This window comes from Oncorhynchus mykiss, chromosome 12, assembly GCF_013265735.2.
Source record: "Oncorhynchus mykiss isolate Arlee chromosome 12, USDA_OmykA_1.1, whole genome shotgun sequence".
Lineage (NCBI taxonomy): Eukaryota > Metazoa > Chordata > Actinopteri > Salmoniformes > Salmonidae > Oncorhynchus > Oncorhynchus mykiss.
The window spans coordinates 4,543,431-4,562,801 of record NC_048576.1 but is presented as its reverse complement, the minus strand read 5'-3'; positions in this window follow the sequence as shown (position 1 = coordinate 4,562,801).

The window sequence follows — 19,371 nt, the reverse complement described above, 5'->3', positions numbered from 1 at the left end:
TGGGACCACGCAGCCATCATACTGCTCAGGAAGGAGACGCGTTCTGTCTCCTAGAGATGAACGTACTTGGTCTGATGAAATAAAAATAGAACTGTTTGGCCATAATGACCATTGTTATGTTTGGAGGAAAAAGGGGGAGGCTTGCAAGCTGAATAACACCATCCCAACAGTGAAGCACGGAGATGGCAGCATCATGTTGTGGGGGTGGCAGCATCATGTTGTGGGGGTGGCAGCATCATGTTGTGGTGGTGGCAGCATCATGTTGTGGGGGTGCTTTGCTGCAGGAGGGACTGGTGCACTTCCCAAAATAGATGGCATCATGAGGGAGGAAAATGCAACATCTCAAGACATCAGTCAGGAAGTTAAAACTTGGTCGCAAATGGGTCTTCCAAATGGACAATGACCCAAGCATACTTCCAAAGTTGTGGCAAAATGGCTTAAGGACAAAAAAGTCAAGGTATTGGAGTGGCCATCAGAAAGCCCTGACCTCAATCCTATAGAAAATGTGTGGGCAGAAAGGAAAAAGTGTGTGTGAGCAAGGAGGCCTACAAACCTGACTCAGTTACACCAGCTCTGTCAGGAAGAATGGGACAGAATTTACCCAACTTATTGTGGGAAGCTTTTGGAAGGCTACCTGAAACATTTGACCCAAGTTTAACCATTTAAAGGCAATGCTAACAAATACTAATTGAGTGTATGTAAACTTCTCACCCACTGGGAATGTGATGAAAGAAGTAAAAGCTTAAACAAATCATTCCCTCTACTATTATTCTGACATTTCACATTCTTAAAATAAAGTAGTGATCCTAACTGACCTAAGAAAATGTCAGGAATTGTGAAAAACTGAGTTTAAATGTATTTGGCTAAGGTGTATGTAAACTTCCGACTTTGACTGTAGATGCGCTAAGGGCGAGGATCTCCTTCCAGAGAAACATCAGGGACTGTAGCATAGTCTGTTTTACAGAATCATAGCTCTCTCTGGATATATTGTCCCCATACATTCAGCCAGTGGGGTTCTCCGTCTATCGCCCGGACAGGAAATGTGCTGACGACACAACAGCTTGCAGATGACACAACAGCAGTAGGCTTGATTACCAACAATGACGAGACAGCCTACAGGGATGAGGTGATTGGTGCCAGGAAAATAACCTCTCCCTCAAAGTCAACAAAACAAAGGATCTGATCGTGGACTACAGGAGACATCAGAGAGAGGATGCACCGATCCACATCGACGCTACCCCACACACCCCAGCCACGAGCTGTTCTCTCTATAGGCTTGGGTGGTATACTGTATTTGGAAATAGCCACTGGATGGTTTTTCAATACCGTCAATATCGTTGAAAATATTTCTTTGAAGTTTTTTAGTACATTTGTATATTTGTAGCTACATTTTAAGTTAAACGGTCAACTTGTGTAGTAAGTTAGGAGACAGATCACTTTCTCCTTTTCACCTATCACATTATTTAACATTATTAAGCTTACCGTAGTTCCCCAGAACAGCCATGCACGTGTTTGTTTGTAAATAGCACGGGAGAAAACGGGAGCAGGTGAGTCCAGATGTGTGTTGACAAGGGTCGCGGGAGCAGGTGAGTCCAGCTGTGTGTTGACAAGGGTCGCGGGAGCAGGTGAGTCCAGCTGTGTATTAACAAGGGTCGCGGGAGCAGGTGAGTCCAGCTGTGTATTGACAAGGGTCGCGGGAGCAGGTGAGTCCAGCTATGTGTTGACAAGGGTCGCGGGAGCAGGTGAGTCCAGCTGTGTGTTGACAAGGGTCGCGGGAGCAGGTGAATCCAGCTGTGTGTTGACAAGGGTCGCGGGAGCAGGTGAGTCCAGCTGTGTATTGACAAGGGTCGCGGGAGCATGTGAGTCCAGCTGTGTGTTGACAAGGGTCGCGGGAGCAGGTGAGTCCAGCTGTGTATTGACAAGGGTGGCGGGAGCAGGTGAGTCCAGCTGTGTGTTGATAAGGGTCGCGGGAGCAGGTGAGTCCAGCTGTGTATTGACAAGGGTGGCGGGAGCAGGTGAGTCCAGCTGTGTGTTGATAAGGGTCGCGGGAGCAGGTGAGTCCAGCTGTGTGTTGACAAGGGTCGCGGGAGTAGGTGAGTCCAGCTGTGTGTTGACAAGGGTCGCGGGAGCAGGTGAGTCCAGCTGTGTGTTGACAAGGGTCGCGGGAGCAGGTGAATCCAGCTGTGTGTTGACAAGGGTCGCGGGAGCAGGTGAGTCCAGCTGTGTATTGACAAGGGTCGCGGGAGCAGGTGAGTCCAGCTGTGTGTTGACAAGGGTCGCGGGAGCAGGTGAGTCCAGCTGTGTGTTGACAAGGGTCGCGGGAGCAGGTGAGTCCAGCTGTGTGTTGACAAGGGTCACGGGAGCAGGTGAGTCCAGCTGTGTGTTGACAAGGGTCACGGGAGCAGGTGAGTCCAGCTGTGTGTTGACAAGGGTCGCGGGAGCAGGTGAGTCCAGCTGTGTGTTGACAAGGGTCGCGGGAGCAGGTGAGTCCAGCTGTGTGTTGACAAGGGTCGCGTTTTATCTTGAAAGTCAAGTGTTTTTTTTTCTTCACTAGAGTGATCAGGGACGTGCATCTATACTTTTCCTTTACAGAAAATACATTAGTGCAACACATTTGACGGGAAATAGCTTCATTTTCATCAAATGACAATTGAATTGCAAAGCTTTTTGGCCACATAAGAAAATGAGCTTACAATGAAAAAGCAAGGTATTTTTTTGCAAAAACGATGCATGGCCAACATATTTCTAATGTTTATTATAGCTAGAATGTAGTTAATAAATATCAGTGGCGCGGCAGTTCGTCAGACGACACGACATGAACAAACCCTGACGACATTGTAGACCTAACTACGGTGTCCTGTAGAGGTCAGTGTTTGAACGAATCTTGGAATCGAAAAAAGCACCAGAAATCAGCGGGATTTCGCAAGTGATCAAACAAAGCTTCAGATGTCATTGATCACGTGATAATGTCACTTTGAAACGCGCATCGGTGGGCACATTGGTTCGGATCAGTAGCGCTTTGAAAACCGCATCGCAAGAATGGAAAGAGATTAAATATGTTTGGCGCCAAAACCAGATTTGTATCTGCGTTCACGACCACCGACTCTCATACATTTATTTTTCCTTTCATGGTGATCAACAATCGATATATAGGTGATCAACAATCAATATATACTGTGGGTGATCAACAATCAATATATACTGTAGGTGATCAACAATCAATATATACTGTAGGTGATCAACAATCAATATATACTGTAGGTGATCAACAATCAATATATACTGTGGGTGATCAACAATCAATATATACTGTAGGTGATCAACAATCAATATATACTGTAGGTGATCAACAATCAATATATACTGTAGGTGATCAACAATCAATATATACTGTAGGTGATCAACAATCAATATATACTGTAGGTGATCAACAATCAATATATACTGTAGGTGATCAACAATCAATATATACTGTGGGTGATCAACAATCAATATATAGGTGATCAACAATCAATATATACTGTAGGTGATCAACAATCAATATATACTGTGGGTGATCAACAATCAATATATACTGTGGGTGATCAACAATCAATATATACTGTAGGTGATCAACAATCAATATATACTGTGGGTGATCAACAATCAATATATACTGTAGGTGATCAACAATCAATATATACTGTAGGTGATCAACAATCAATATATAGGTGATCAACAATCAATATATACTGTAGGTGATCAACAATCAATATATACTGTAGGTGATCAACAATCAATATATACTGTGGGTGATCAACAATCAATATATACTGTAGGTGATCAACAATCAATATATACTGTAGGTGATCAACAATCAATATATACTGTAGGTGATCAACAATCAATATATACTGTAGGTGATCAACAATCAATATATACTGTAGGTGATCAACAATCAATATATAGGTGATCAACAATCAATATATACTGTAGGTGATCAACAATCAATATATACTGTAGGTGATCAACAATCAATATATACTGTAGGTGATCAACAATCAATATATACTGTGGGTGATCAACAATCAATATATACTGTAGGTGATCAACAATCAATATATACTGTAGGTGATCAACAATCAATATATACTGTAGGTGATCAACAATCAATATATACTGTAGGTGATCAACAATCAATATATACTGTAGGTGATCAACAATCAATATATACTGTGGGTGATCAACAATCAATATATACTGTAGGTGATCAACAATCAATATATAGGTGATCAACAATCAATATATACTGTGGGTGATCAACAATCAATATATACTGTAGGTGATCAACAATCAATATATACTGTAGGTGATCAACAATCAATATATAGGTGATCAACAATCAATATATACTGTGGGTGATCAACAATCAATATATACTGTGGGTGATCAACAATCAATATATACTGTAGGTGATCAACAATCATATTATACTGTAGGTGATCAACAATCAATATATACTGTGGGTGATCAACAATCAATATATAGGTGATCAACAATCAATATATACTGTGGGTGATCAACAATCAATATATAGGTGATCAACAATCAATATATACTGTGGGTGATCAACAATCAATATATACTGTAGGTGATCAACAATCAATATATACTGTGGGTGATCAACAATCAATATATACTGTGGGTGATCAACAATCAATATATACTGTAGGTGATCAACAATCTATATATACTGTAGGTGATCAACAATCAATATATAGGTGATCAACAATCAATATATACTGTGGGTGATCAACAATCAATATATAGGTGATCTACAATCAATATATACTGTGGGTGATCAACAATCAATATATACTGTAGGTGATCAACAATCAATATATACTGTGGGTGATCAACAATCAATATATACTGTGGGTGATCAACAATCAATATATACTGTGGGTGATCAACAATCAATATATACTGTGGGTGATCAACAATCAATATATACTGTGGGTGATCAACAATCAATATATACTGTGGGTGATCAACAATCAATATATACTGTAGGTGATCAACAATCAATATATACTGTAGGTGATCAACAATCAATATATACTGTAGGTGATCAACAATCAATATATACTGTGGGTGATCAACAATCAATATATACTGTAGGTGATCAACAATCAATATATAGGTGATCAACAATCAATATATACTGTAGGTGATCAACAATCAATATATACTGTAGGTGATCAACAATCAATATATACTGTGGGTGATCAACAATCAATATATACTGTAGGTGATCAACAATCAATATATAGGTGATCAACAATCAATATATACTGTAGGTGATCAACAGTCAATATATACTGTAGGTGATCAACAATCAATATATACTGTAGGTGATCAACAATCAATATATACTGTAGGTGATCAACAGTCAATATATAGGTGATCAACAATCAATATATACTGTGGGTGATCAACAATCAATATATACTGTAGGTGATCAACAATCAATATATACTGTAGGTGATCAACAGTCAATATATAGGTGATCAACAATCAATATATACTGTGGGTGATCAACAATCAATATATACTGTGGGTGATCAACAATCAATATATAGGTGATCAACAATCAATATATACTGTGGGTGATCAACAATCAATATATACTGTAGGTGATCAACAATCAATATATACTGTAGGTGATCAACAATCAATATATACTGTAGGTGATCAACAATCAATATATAGGTGATCAACAATCAATATATACTGTAGGTGATCAACAGTCAATATATACTGTGGGTGATCAACAATCAATATATACTGTGGGTGATCAACAATCAATATATAGGTGATCAACAATCAATATATACTGTAGGTGATCAACAATCTATATATACTGTAGGTGATCAACAATCAATATATAGGTGATCAACAATCAATATATACTGTGGGTGATCAACAATCAATATATACTGTAGGTGATCAACAATCAATATATAGGTGATCAACAATCAATATATAGGTGATCAACAATCAATATATACTGTAGGTGATCAACAATCAATATATACTGTAGGTGATCAACAGTCAATATATACTGTAGGTGATCAACAATCAATATATACTGTGGGTGATCAACAATCAATATATACTGTAGGTGATCAACAATCAATATATACTGTGGGTGATCAACAATCAATATATACTGTGGGTGATCAACAATCAATATATACTGTAGGTGATCAACAATCAATATATACTGTAGGTGATCAACAATCAATATATACTGTAGGTGATCAACAATCAATATATACTGTAGGTGATCAACAATCAATATATAGGTGATCAACAATCAATATATACTGTAGGTGATCAACAATCAATATATACTGTAGGTGATCAACAATCAATATATAGGTGATCAACAATCAATATATACTGTAGGTGATCAACAATCTATATATACTGTAGGTGATCAACAATCAATATATAGGTGATCAACAATCAATATATACTGTGGGTGATCAACAATCAATATATAGGTGATCAACAATCAATATATACTGTAGGTGATCAACAATCAATATATACTGTGGGTGATCAACAATCAATATATACTGTAGGTGATCAACAATCAATATATACTGTAGGTGATCAACAATCAATATATACTGTAGGTGATCAACAATCAATATATACTGTAGGTGATCAACAATCAATATATACTGTAGGTGATCAACAATCAATATATACTGTGGGTGATCAACAATCAATATATAGGTGATCAACAATCAATATATACTGTAGGTGATCAACAATCAATATATAGGTGATCAACAATCAATATATACTGTAGGTGATCAACAATCTATATATACTGTGGGTGATCAACAATCAATATATACTGTGGGTGATCAACAATCAATATATACTGTGGGTGATCAACAATCAATATATACTGTAGGTGATCAACAATCAATATATACTGTAGGTGATCAACAATCAATATATAGGTGATCAACAATCAATATATACTGTAGGTGATCAACAATCAATATATACTGTAGGTGATCAACAATCAATATATACTGTGGGTGATCAACAATCAATATATACTGTGGGTGATCAACAATCAATATATACTGTAGGTGATCAACAATCAATATATACTGTGGGTGATCAACAATCAATATATACTGTGGGTGATCAACAATCAATATATACTGTGGGTGATCAACAATCAATATATACTGTGGGTGATCAACAATCAATATATACTGTGGGTGATCAACAATCAATATATACTGTGGGTGATCAACAATCAATATATACTGTGGGTGATCAACAATCAATATATACTGTAGGTGATCAACAATCAATATATACTGTGGGTGATCAACAATCAATATATAGGTGATCAACAATCAATATATACTGTGGGTGATCAACAATCAATATATACTGTGGGTGATCAACAGTCAATATATACTGTAGGTGATCAACAATCAATATATAGGTGATCAACAATCAATATATACTGTGGGTGATCAACAATCAATATATAGGTGATCAACAATCAATATATACTGTGGGTGATCAACAATCAATATATACTGTGGGTGATCAACAATCAATATATACTGTGGGTGATCAACAATCAATATATACTGTAGGTGATCAACAATCAATATATACTGTGGGTGATCAACAATCAATATATACTGTGGGTGATCAACAATCAATATATACTGTGGGTGATCAACAATCAATATATACTGTGGGTGATCAACAATCAATATATACTGTGGGTGATCAACAGTCAATATATACTGTGGGTGATCAACAATCAATATATACTGTGGGTGATCAACAATCAATATATACTGTGGGTGATCAACAATCAATATATACTGTAGGTGATCAACAATCAATATATACTGTGGGTGATCAACAATCAATATATACTGTGGGTGATCAACAATCAATATATACTGTAGGTGATCAACAATCAATATATACTGTAGGTGATCAACAATCAATATATAGGTGATCAACAATCAATATATACTGTAGGTGATCAACAATCAATATATACTGTGGGTGATCAACAATCAATATATACTGTGGGTGATCAACAATCAATATATACTGTAGGTGATCAACAATCAATATATACTGTGGGTGATCAACAATCAATATATACTGTGGGTGATCAACAATCAATATATACTGTGGGTGATCAACAATCAATATATACTGTGGGTGATCAACAATCAATATATACTGTGGGTGATCAACAATCAATATATACTGTGGGTGATCAACAATCAATATATACTGTGGGTGATCAACAATCAATATATACTGTAGGTGATCAACAATCTATATATACTGTAGGTGATCAACAATCAATATATAGGTGATCAACAATCAATATATACTGTGGGTGATCAACAATCAATATATAGGTGATCAACAATCAATATATACTGTGGGTGATCAACAATCAATATATACTGTAGGTGATCAACAATCAATATATACTGTGGGTGATCAACAATCAATATATACTGTGGGTGATCAACAATCAATATATACTGTAGGTGATCAACAATCAATATATACTGTAGGTGATCAACAATCAATATATACTGTAGGTGATCAACAATCAATATATAGGTGATCAACAATCAATATATAGGTGATCAACAATCAATATATACTGTAGGTGATCAACAATCAATATATACTGTAGGTGATCAACAATCAATATATACTGTGGGTGATCAACAATCAATATATAGGTGATCAACAATCAATATATACTGTGGGTGATCAACAATCAATATATACTGTAGGTGATCAACAATCAATATATACTGTGGGTGATCAACAATCAATATATACTGTGGGTGATCAACAATCAATATATACTGTGGGTGATCAACAATCAATATATAGGTGATCAACAATCAATATATACTGTAGGTGATCAACAATCAATATATACTGTAGGTGATCAACAATCAATATATACTGTAGGTGATCAACAATCTATATATACTGTGGGTGATCAACAATCAATATATACTGTGGGTGATCAACAATCAATATATACTGTAGGTGATCAACAATCAATATATACTGTGGGTGATCAACAATCAATATATACTGTGGGTGATCAACAATCAATATATAGGTGATCAACAATCAATATATACTGTGGGTGATCAACAATCAATATATACTGTGGGTGATCAACAATCAATATATACTGTAGGTGATCAACAATCAATATATACTGTGGGTGATCAACAATCAATATATACTGTAGGTGATCAACAATCAATATATACTGTGGGTGATCAACAATCAATATATAGGTGATCAACAATCAATATATAGGTGATCAACAATCAATATGTAGGTGATCAACAATCTATATATACTGTGGGTGATCAACAATCAATATATACTGTGGGTGATCAACAATCAATATATACTGTGGGTGATCAACAATCAATATATAGGTGATCAACAATCAATATATACTGTGGGTGATCAACAATCAATATATACTGTGGGTGATCAACAATCAATATATACTGTAGGTGATCAACAATCAATATATACTGTAGGTGATCAACAATCAATATATACTGTAGGTGATCAACAATCAATATATAGGTGATCAACAATCAATATATACTGTGGGTGATCAACAATCAATATATACTGTGGGTGATCAACAATCAATATATACTGTGGGTGATCAACAATCAATATATACTGTAGGTGATCAACAATCAATATATACTGTAGGTGATCAACAATCAATATATACTGTAGGTGATCAACAATCTATATATACTGTGGGTGATCAACAATCAATATATACTGTGGGTGATCAACAATCAATATATAGGTGATCAACAATCAATATATACTGTAGGTGATCAACAATCAATATATACTGTGGGTGATCAACAATCAATATATACTGTAGGTGATCAACAATCAATATATACTGTGGGTGATCAACAATCAATATATACTGTAGGTGATCAACAATCAATATATACTGTGGGTGATCAACAATCAATATATACTGTGGGTGATCAACAATCAATATATACTGTGGGTGATCAACAATCAATATATACTGTGGGTGATCAACAATCAATATATACTGTAGGTGATCAACAATCAATATATACTGTGGGTGATCAACAATCAATATATACTGTAGGTGATCAACAATCAATATATACTGTGGGTGATCAACAATCAATATATACTGTGGGTGATCAACAATCAATATATACTGTGGGTGATCAACAATCAATATATACTGTGGGTGATCAACAATCAATATATACTGTGGGTGATCAACAATCAATATATACTGTGGGTGATCAACAATCAATATATACTGTAGGTGATCAACAATCAATATATACTGTGGGTGATCAACAATCAATATATACTGTGGGTGATCAACAATCAATATATACTGTAGGTGATCAACAATCAATATATACTGTAGGTGATCAACAATCAATATATACTGTGGGTGATCAACAATCAATATATACTGTGGGTGATCAACAATCAATATATACTGTGGGTGATCAACAATCAATATATACTGTGGGTGATCAACAATCAATATATACTGTAGGTGATCAACAATCAATATATACTGTGGGTGATCAACAATCAATATATACTGTGGGTGATCAACAATCAATATATACGTGATCAACAATCAATATATAGGTGATCAACAATCAATATATAGGTGATCAACAATCAATATATACTGTGGGTGATCAACAATCAATATATACTGTAGGTGATCAACAATCAATATATAGGTGATCAACAATCAATATATACTGTAGGTGATCAACAATCAATATATAGGTGATCAACAATCAATATATACTGTAGGTGATCAACAATCAATATATAGGTGATCAACAATCAATATATAGGTGATCAACAATCAATATATACTGTGGGTGATCAACAATCAATATATACTGTAGGTGATCAACAATCAATATATACTGTAGGTGATCAACAATCAATATATAGGTGATCAACAATCAATATATACTGTGGGTGATCAACAATCAATATATACTGTGGGTGATCAACAATCAATATATACTGTGGGTGATCAACAATCAATATATACTGTAGGTGATCAACAATCAATATATACTGTGGGTGATCAACAATCAATATATACTGTGGGTGATCAACAATCAATATATAGGTGATCAACAATCAATATATACTGTAGGTGATCAACAATCAATATATACTGTAGGTGATCAACAATCAATATATACTGTGGGTGATCAACAATCAATATATACTGTGGGTGATCAACAATCAATATATACTGTGGGTGATCAACAATCAATATATAGGTGATCAACAATCAATATATACTGTGGGTGATCAACAATCAATATATACTGTGGGTGATCAACAATCAATATATACTGTAGGTGATCAACAATCTATATATACTGTGGGTGATCAACAATCAATATATACTGTGGGTGATCAACAATCAATATATACTGTGGGTGATCAACAATCAATATATACTGTGGGTGATCAACAATCAATATATACTGTAGGTGATCAACAATCAATATATACTGTAGGTGATCAACAATCTATATATACTGTGGGTGATCAACAATCTATATATACTGTGGGTGATCAACAATCAATATATACTGTAGGTGATCAACAATCAATATATACTGTGGGTGATCAACAATCAATATATACTGTGGGTGATCAACAATCAATATATACTGTGGGTGATCAACAATCAATATATACTGTAGGTGATCAACAATCAATATATACTGTGGGTGATCAACAATCAATATATACTGTGGGTGATCAACAATCAATATATACTGTGGGTGATCAACAATCAATATATACTGTAGGTGATCAACAATCTATATATACTGTGGGTGATCAACAATCTATATATACTGTGGGTGATCAACAATCAATATATACTGTAGGTGATCAACAATCAATATATACTGTGGGTGATCAACAATCAATATATACTGTGGGTGATCAACAATCAATATATACTGTAGGTGATCAACAATCTATATATACTGTGGGTGATCAACAATCAATATATACTGTAGGTGATCAACAATCAATATATACTGTGGGTGATCAACAATCAATATATACTGTGGGTGATCAACAATCAATATATACTGTGGGTGATCAACAATCAATATATACTGTGGGTGATCAACAATCAATATATACTGTAGGTGATCAACAATCAATATATACTGTAGGTGATCAACAATCAATATATACTGTAGGTGATCAACAATCAATATATACTGTGGGTGATCAACAATCAATATATACTGTGGGTGATCAACAATCAATATATACTGTGGGTGATCAACAATCAATATATAGGTGATCAACAATCAATATATACTGTGGGTGATCAACAATCAATATATACTGTGGGTGATCAACAATCAATATATAGGTGATCAACAATCAATATATACTGTAGGTGATCAACAATCAATATATACTGTAGGTGATCAACAATCAATATATACTGTGGGTGATCAACAATCAATATATACTGTGGGTGATCAACAATCAATATATAGGTGATCAACAATCAATATATAGGTGATCAACAATCAATATATAGGTGATCAACAATCAATATATAGGTGATCAACAATCAATATATACTGTAGGTGATCAACAATCAATATATACTGTAGGTGATCAACAATCAATATATAGGTGATCAACAATCAATATATAGGTGATCAACAATCAATATATACTGTGGGTGATCAACAATCAATATATACTGTAGGTGATCAACAATCAATATATACTGTAGGTGATCAACAATCAATATATAGGTGATCAACAATCAATATATACTGTGGGTGATCAACAATCAATATATACTGTGGGTGATCAACAATCAATATATAGGTGATCAACAATCAATATATACTGTAGGTGATCAACAATCAATATATACTGTGGGTGATCAACAATCAATATATAGGTGATCAACAATCAATATATACTGTAGGTGATCAACAATCAATATATACTGTAGGTGATCAACAATCAATATATACTGTAGGTGATCAACAATCAATATATACTGTGGGTGATCAACAATCAATATATACTGTGGGTGATCAACAATCAATATATAGGTGATCAACAATCAATATATACTGTGGGTGATCAACAATCAATATATACTGTGGGTGATCAACAATCAATATATAGGTGATCAACAATCAATATATACTGTAGGTGATCAACAATCAATATATACTGTGGGTGATCAACAATCAATATATAGGTGATCAACAATCAATATATACTGTAGGTGATCAACAATCAATATATACTGTGGGTGATCAACAATCAATATATAGGTGATCAACAATCAATATATACTGTAGGTGATCAACAATCAATATATACTGTAGGTGATCAACAATCAATATATACTGTAGGTGATCAACAATCAATATATACTGTGGGTGATCAACAATCAATATATACTGTGGGTGATCAACAATCAATATATAGGTGATCAACAATCAATATATACTGTAGGTGATCAACAATCAATATATACTGTGGGTGATCAACAATCAATATATAGGTGATCAACAATCAATATATACTGTAGGTGATCAACAATCAATATATACTGTAGGTGATCAACAATCAATATATACTGTAGGTGATCAACAATCAATATATACTGTAGGTGATCAACAATCAATATATACTGTAGGTGATCAACAATCAATATATACTGTGGGTGATCAACAATCAATATATACTGTGGGTGATCAACAATCAATATATAGGTGATCAACAATCAATATATACTGTGGGTGATCAACAATCAATATATACTGTGGGTGATCAACAATCAATATATAGGTGATCAACAATCAATATATACTGTAGGTGATCAACAATCAATATATACTGTGGGTGATCAACAATCTATATATACTGTAGGTGATCAACAATCAATATATACTGTAGGTGATCAACAATCAATATATACTGTGGGTGATCAACAATCAATATATACTGTAGGTGATCAACAATCAATATATACTGTAGGTGATCAACAATCAATATATACTGTAGGTGATCAACAATCAATATATACTGTAGGTGATCAACAATCAATATATACTGTGGGTGATCAACAATCAATATATACTGTGGGTGATCAACAATCAATATATAGGTGATCAACAATCAATATATACTGTGGGTGATCAACAATCAATATATACTGTGGGTGATCAACAATCAATATATAGGTGATCAACAATCAATATATACTGTAGGTGATCAACAATCAATATATACTGTAGGTGATCAACAATCAATATATACTGTAGGTGATCAACAATCAATATATACTGTGGGTGATCAACAATCAATATATACTGTAGGTGATCAACAATCAATATATACTGTGGGTGATCAACAATCAATATATACTGTGGGTGATCAACAATCAATATATTCTGTGGGTGATCAACAATCAATATATACTGTAGGTGATCAACAATCAATATATACTGTAGGTGATCAACAATCAATATATACTGTAGGTGATCAACAATCAATATATACTGTAGGTGATCAACAATCAATATATACTGTGGGTGATCAACAATCAATATATACTGTAGGTGATCAACAATCAATATATAGGTGATCAACAATCAATATATACTGTAGGTGATCAACAATCAATATATACTGTGGGTGATCAACAATCAATATATACTGTAGGTGATCAACAATCAATATATACTGTGGGTGATCAACAATCAATATATACTGTGGGTGATCAACAATCAATATATACTGTGGGTGATCAACAATCAATATATACTGTGGGTGATCAACAATCAATATATACTGTGGGTGATCAACAATCAATATATAGGTGATCAACAATCAATATATACTGTGGGTGATCAACAATCAATATATAGGTGATCAACAATCAATATATACTGTGGGTGATCAACAATCAATATATACTGTGGGTGATCAACAATCAATATATACTGTGGGTGATCAACAATCAATATATAGGTGATCAACAATCAATATATACTGTGGGTGATCAACAATCAATATATACTGTGGGTGATCAACAATCAATATATAGGTGATCAACAATCAATATATACTGTGGGTGATCAACAATCAATATATACTGTAGGTGATCAACAATCAATATATACTGTGGGTGATCAACAATCAATATATACTGTGGGTGATCAACAATCAATATATACTGTGGGTGATCAACAATCAATATATACTGTAGGTGATCAACAATCAATATATACTGTAGGTGATCAACAATCAATATATACTGTAGGTGATCAACAATCAATATATACTGTGGGTGATCAACAATCAATATATACTGTGGGTGATCAACAATCAATATATACTGTAGGTGATCAACAATCAATATATACTGTAGGTGATCAACAATCAATATATACTGTGGGTGATCAACAATCAATATATACTGTGGGTGATCAACAATCAATATATACTGTAGGTGATCAACAATCAATATATACTGTGGGTGATCAACAATCAATATATACTGTGGGTGATCAACAATCAATATATACTGTAGGTGATCAACAATCAATATATACTGTAGGTGATCAACAATCAATATATAGGTGATCAACAATCAATATATACTGTAGGTGATCAACAATCAATATATACTGTAGGTGATCAACAATCAATATATACTGTAGGTGATCAACAATCAATATATACTGTGGGTGATCAACAATCAATATATACTGTGGGTGATCAACAATCAATATATACTGTAGGTGATCAACAATCAATATATACTGTGGGTGATCAACAATCAATATATACTGTAGGTGATCAACAATCAATATATACTGTGGGTGATCAACAATCAATATATACTGTGGGTGATCAACAATCAATATATACTGTGGGTGATCAACAATCAATATATAGGTGATCAACAATCAATATATACTGTAGGTGATCAACAATCAATATATACTGTGGGTGATCAACAATCAATATATAGGTGATCAACAATCAATATATACTGTGGGTGATCAACAATCAATATATACTGTGGGTGATCAACAATCAATATATAGGTGATCAACAATCAATATATACTGTAGGTGATCAACAATCAATATATACTGTGGGTGATCAACAATCAATATATACTGTGGGTGATCAACAATCAATATATACTGTGGGTGATCAACAATCAATATATAGGTGATCAACAATCAATATATACTGTAGGTGATCAACAATCAATATATAGGTGATCAACAATCAATATATACTGTAGGTGATCAACAATCAATATATACTGTGGGTGATCAACAATCAATATATAGGTGATCAACAATCAATATATACTGTAGGTGATCAACAATCAATATATACTGTGGGTGATCAACAATCAATATATACTGTGGGTGATCAACAATCAATATATACTGTAGGTGATCAACAATCAATATATACTGTAGGTGATCAACAATCAATATATACTGTGGGTGATCAACAATCAATATATACTGTAGGTGATCAACAATCAATATATAGGTGATCAACAATCAATATATACTGTAGGTGATCAACAATCAATATATACTGTGGGTGATCAACAATCTATATATACTGTGGGTGATCAACAATCAATATATACTGTGGGTGATCAACAATCTATATATACTGTGGGTGATCAACAATCAATATATACTGTAGGTGATCAACAATCAATATATACTGTAGGTGATCAACAATCAATATATACTGTGGGTGATCAACAATCAATATATAGGTGATCAACAATCAATATATACTGTAGGTGATCAACAATCAATATATACTGTGGGTGATCAACAATCAATATATACTGTGGGTGATCAACAATCAATATATACTGTAGGTGATCAACAATCAATATATACTGTAGGTGATCAACAATCAATATATACTGTGGGTGATCAACAATCAATATATACTGTAGGTGATCAACAATCAATATATAGGTGATCAACAATCAATATATACTGTAGGTGATCAACAATCAATATATACTGTGGGTGATCAACAATCTATATATACTGTGGGTGATCAACAATCAATATATACTGTGGGTGATCAACAATCTATATATACTGTGGGTGATCAACAATCAATATATACTGTAGGTGATCAACAATCAATATATACTGTAGGTGATCAACAATCAATATATACTGTAGGTGATCAACAATCAATATATACTGTAGGTGATCAACAATCAATATATACTGTGGGTGATCAACAATCAATATATAGGTGATCAACAATCAATATATACTGTAGGTGATCAACAATCAATATATACTGTAGGTGATCAACAATCAATATATACTGTGGGTGATCAACAATCAATATATACTGTAGGTGATCAACAATCAATATATACTGTAGGTGATCAACAATCTATATATACTGTGGGTGATCAACAATCAATATATACTGTAGGTGATCAACAATCAATATATACTGTAGGTGATCAACAATCTATATATACTGTGGGTGATCAACAATCAATATATAGGTGATCAACAATCAATATATACTGTAGGTGATCAACAATCTATATATACTGTGGGTGATCAACAATCAATATATAGGTGATCAACAATCAATATATACTGTAGGTGATCAACAATCTATATATACTGTAGGTGATCAACAATCAATATATACTGTGGGTGATCAACAATCAATATATACTGTGGGTGATCAACAATCAATATATACTGTAGGTGATCAACAATCAATATATACTGTGGGTGATCAACAATCAATATATACTGTAGGTGATCAACAATCAATATATACTGTGGGTGATCAACAATCAATATATACTGTAGGTGATCAACAATCAATATATACTGTGGGTGATCAACAATCAATATATACTGTGGGTGATCAACAATCAATATATACTGTAGGTGATCAACAATCAATATATACTGTAGGTGATCAACAATCAATATATAGGTGATCAACAATCAATATATACTGTAGGTGATCAACAATCAATATATACTGTGGGTGATCAACAATCAATATATACTGTAGGTGATCAACAATCAATATATACTGTAGGTGATCAACAATCAATATATAGGTGATCAACAATCAATATATACTGTGGGTGATCAACAATCAATATATACTGTGGGTGATCAACAATCAATATATACTGTGGGTGATCAACAATCAATATATACTGTGGGTGATCAACAATCAATATATACTGTAGGTGATCAACAATCAATATATACTGTAGGTGATCAACAATCAATATATACTGTGGGTGATCAACAATCAATATATACTGTGGGTGATCAACAATCAATATATACTGTGGGTGATCAACAATCAATATATACTGTGGGTGATCAACAATCAATATATACTGTAGGTGATCAACAATCAATATATACTGTGGGTGATCAACAATCAATATATACTGTGGGTGATCAACAATCAATATATACTGTAGGTGATCAACAATCAATATATACTGTGGGTGATCAACAATCAATATATACTGTAGGTGATCAACAATCAATATATACTGTAGGTGATCAACAATCAATATATACTGTGGGTGATCAACAATCAATATATACTGTGGGTGATCAACAATCAATATATACTGTAGGTGATCAACAATCAATATATACTGTGGGTGATCAACAATCAATATATACTGTAGGTGATCAACAATCAATATATACTGTGGGTGATCAACAATCAATATATACTGTAGGTGATCAACAGTCAATATATACTGTGGGTGATCAACAATCAATATATAGGTGATCAACAATCAATATATACTGTGGGTGATCAACAATCAATATATACTGTGGGTGATCAACAATCAATATATACTGTGGGTGATCAACAATCAATATATACTGTAGGTGATCAACAATCAATATATACTGTAGGTGATCAACAATCAATATATACTGTGGGTGATCAACAATCAATATATATAGGTGATCAACAATCAATATATAGGTGATCAACAATCAATATATACTGTAGGTGATCAACAATCAATATATACTGTAGGTGATCAACAATCAATATATACTGTGGGTGATCAACAATCAATATATACTGTGGGTGATCAACAATCAA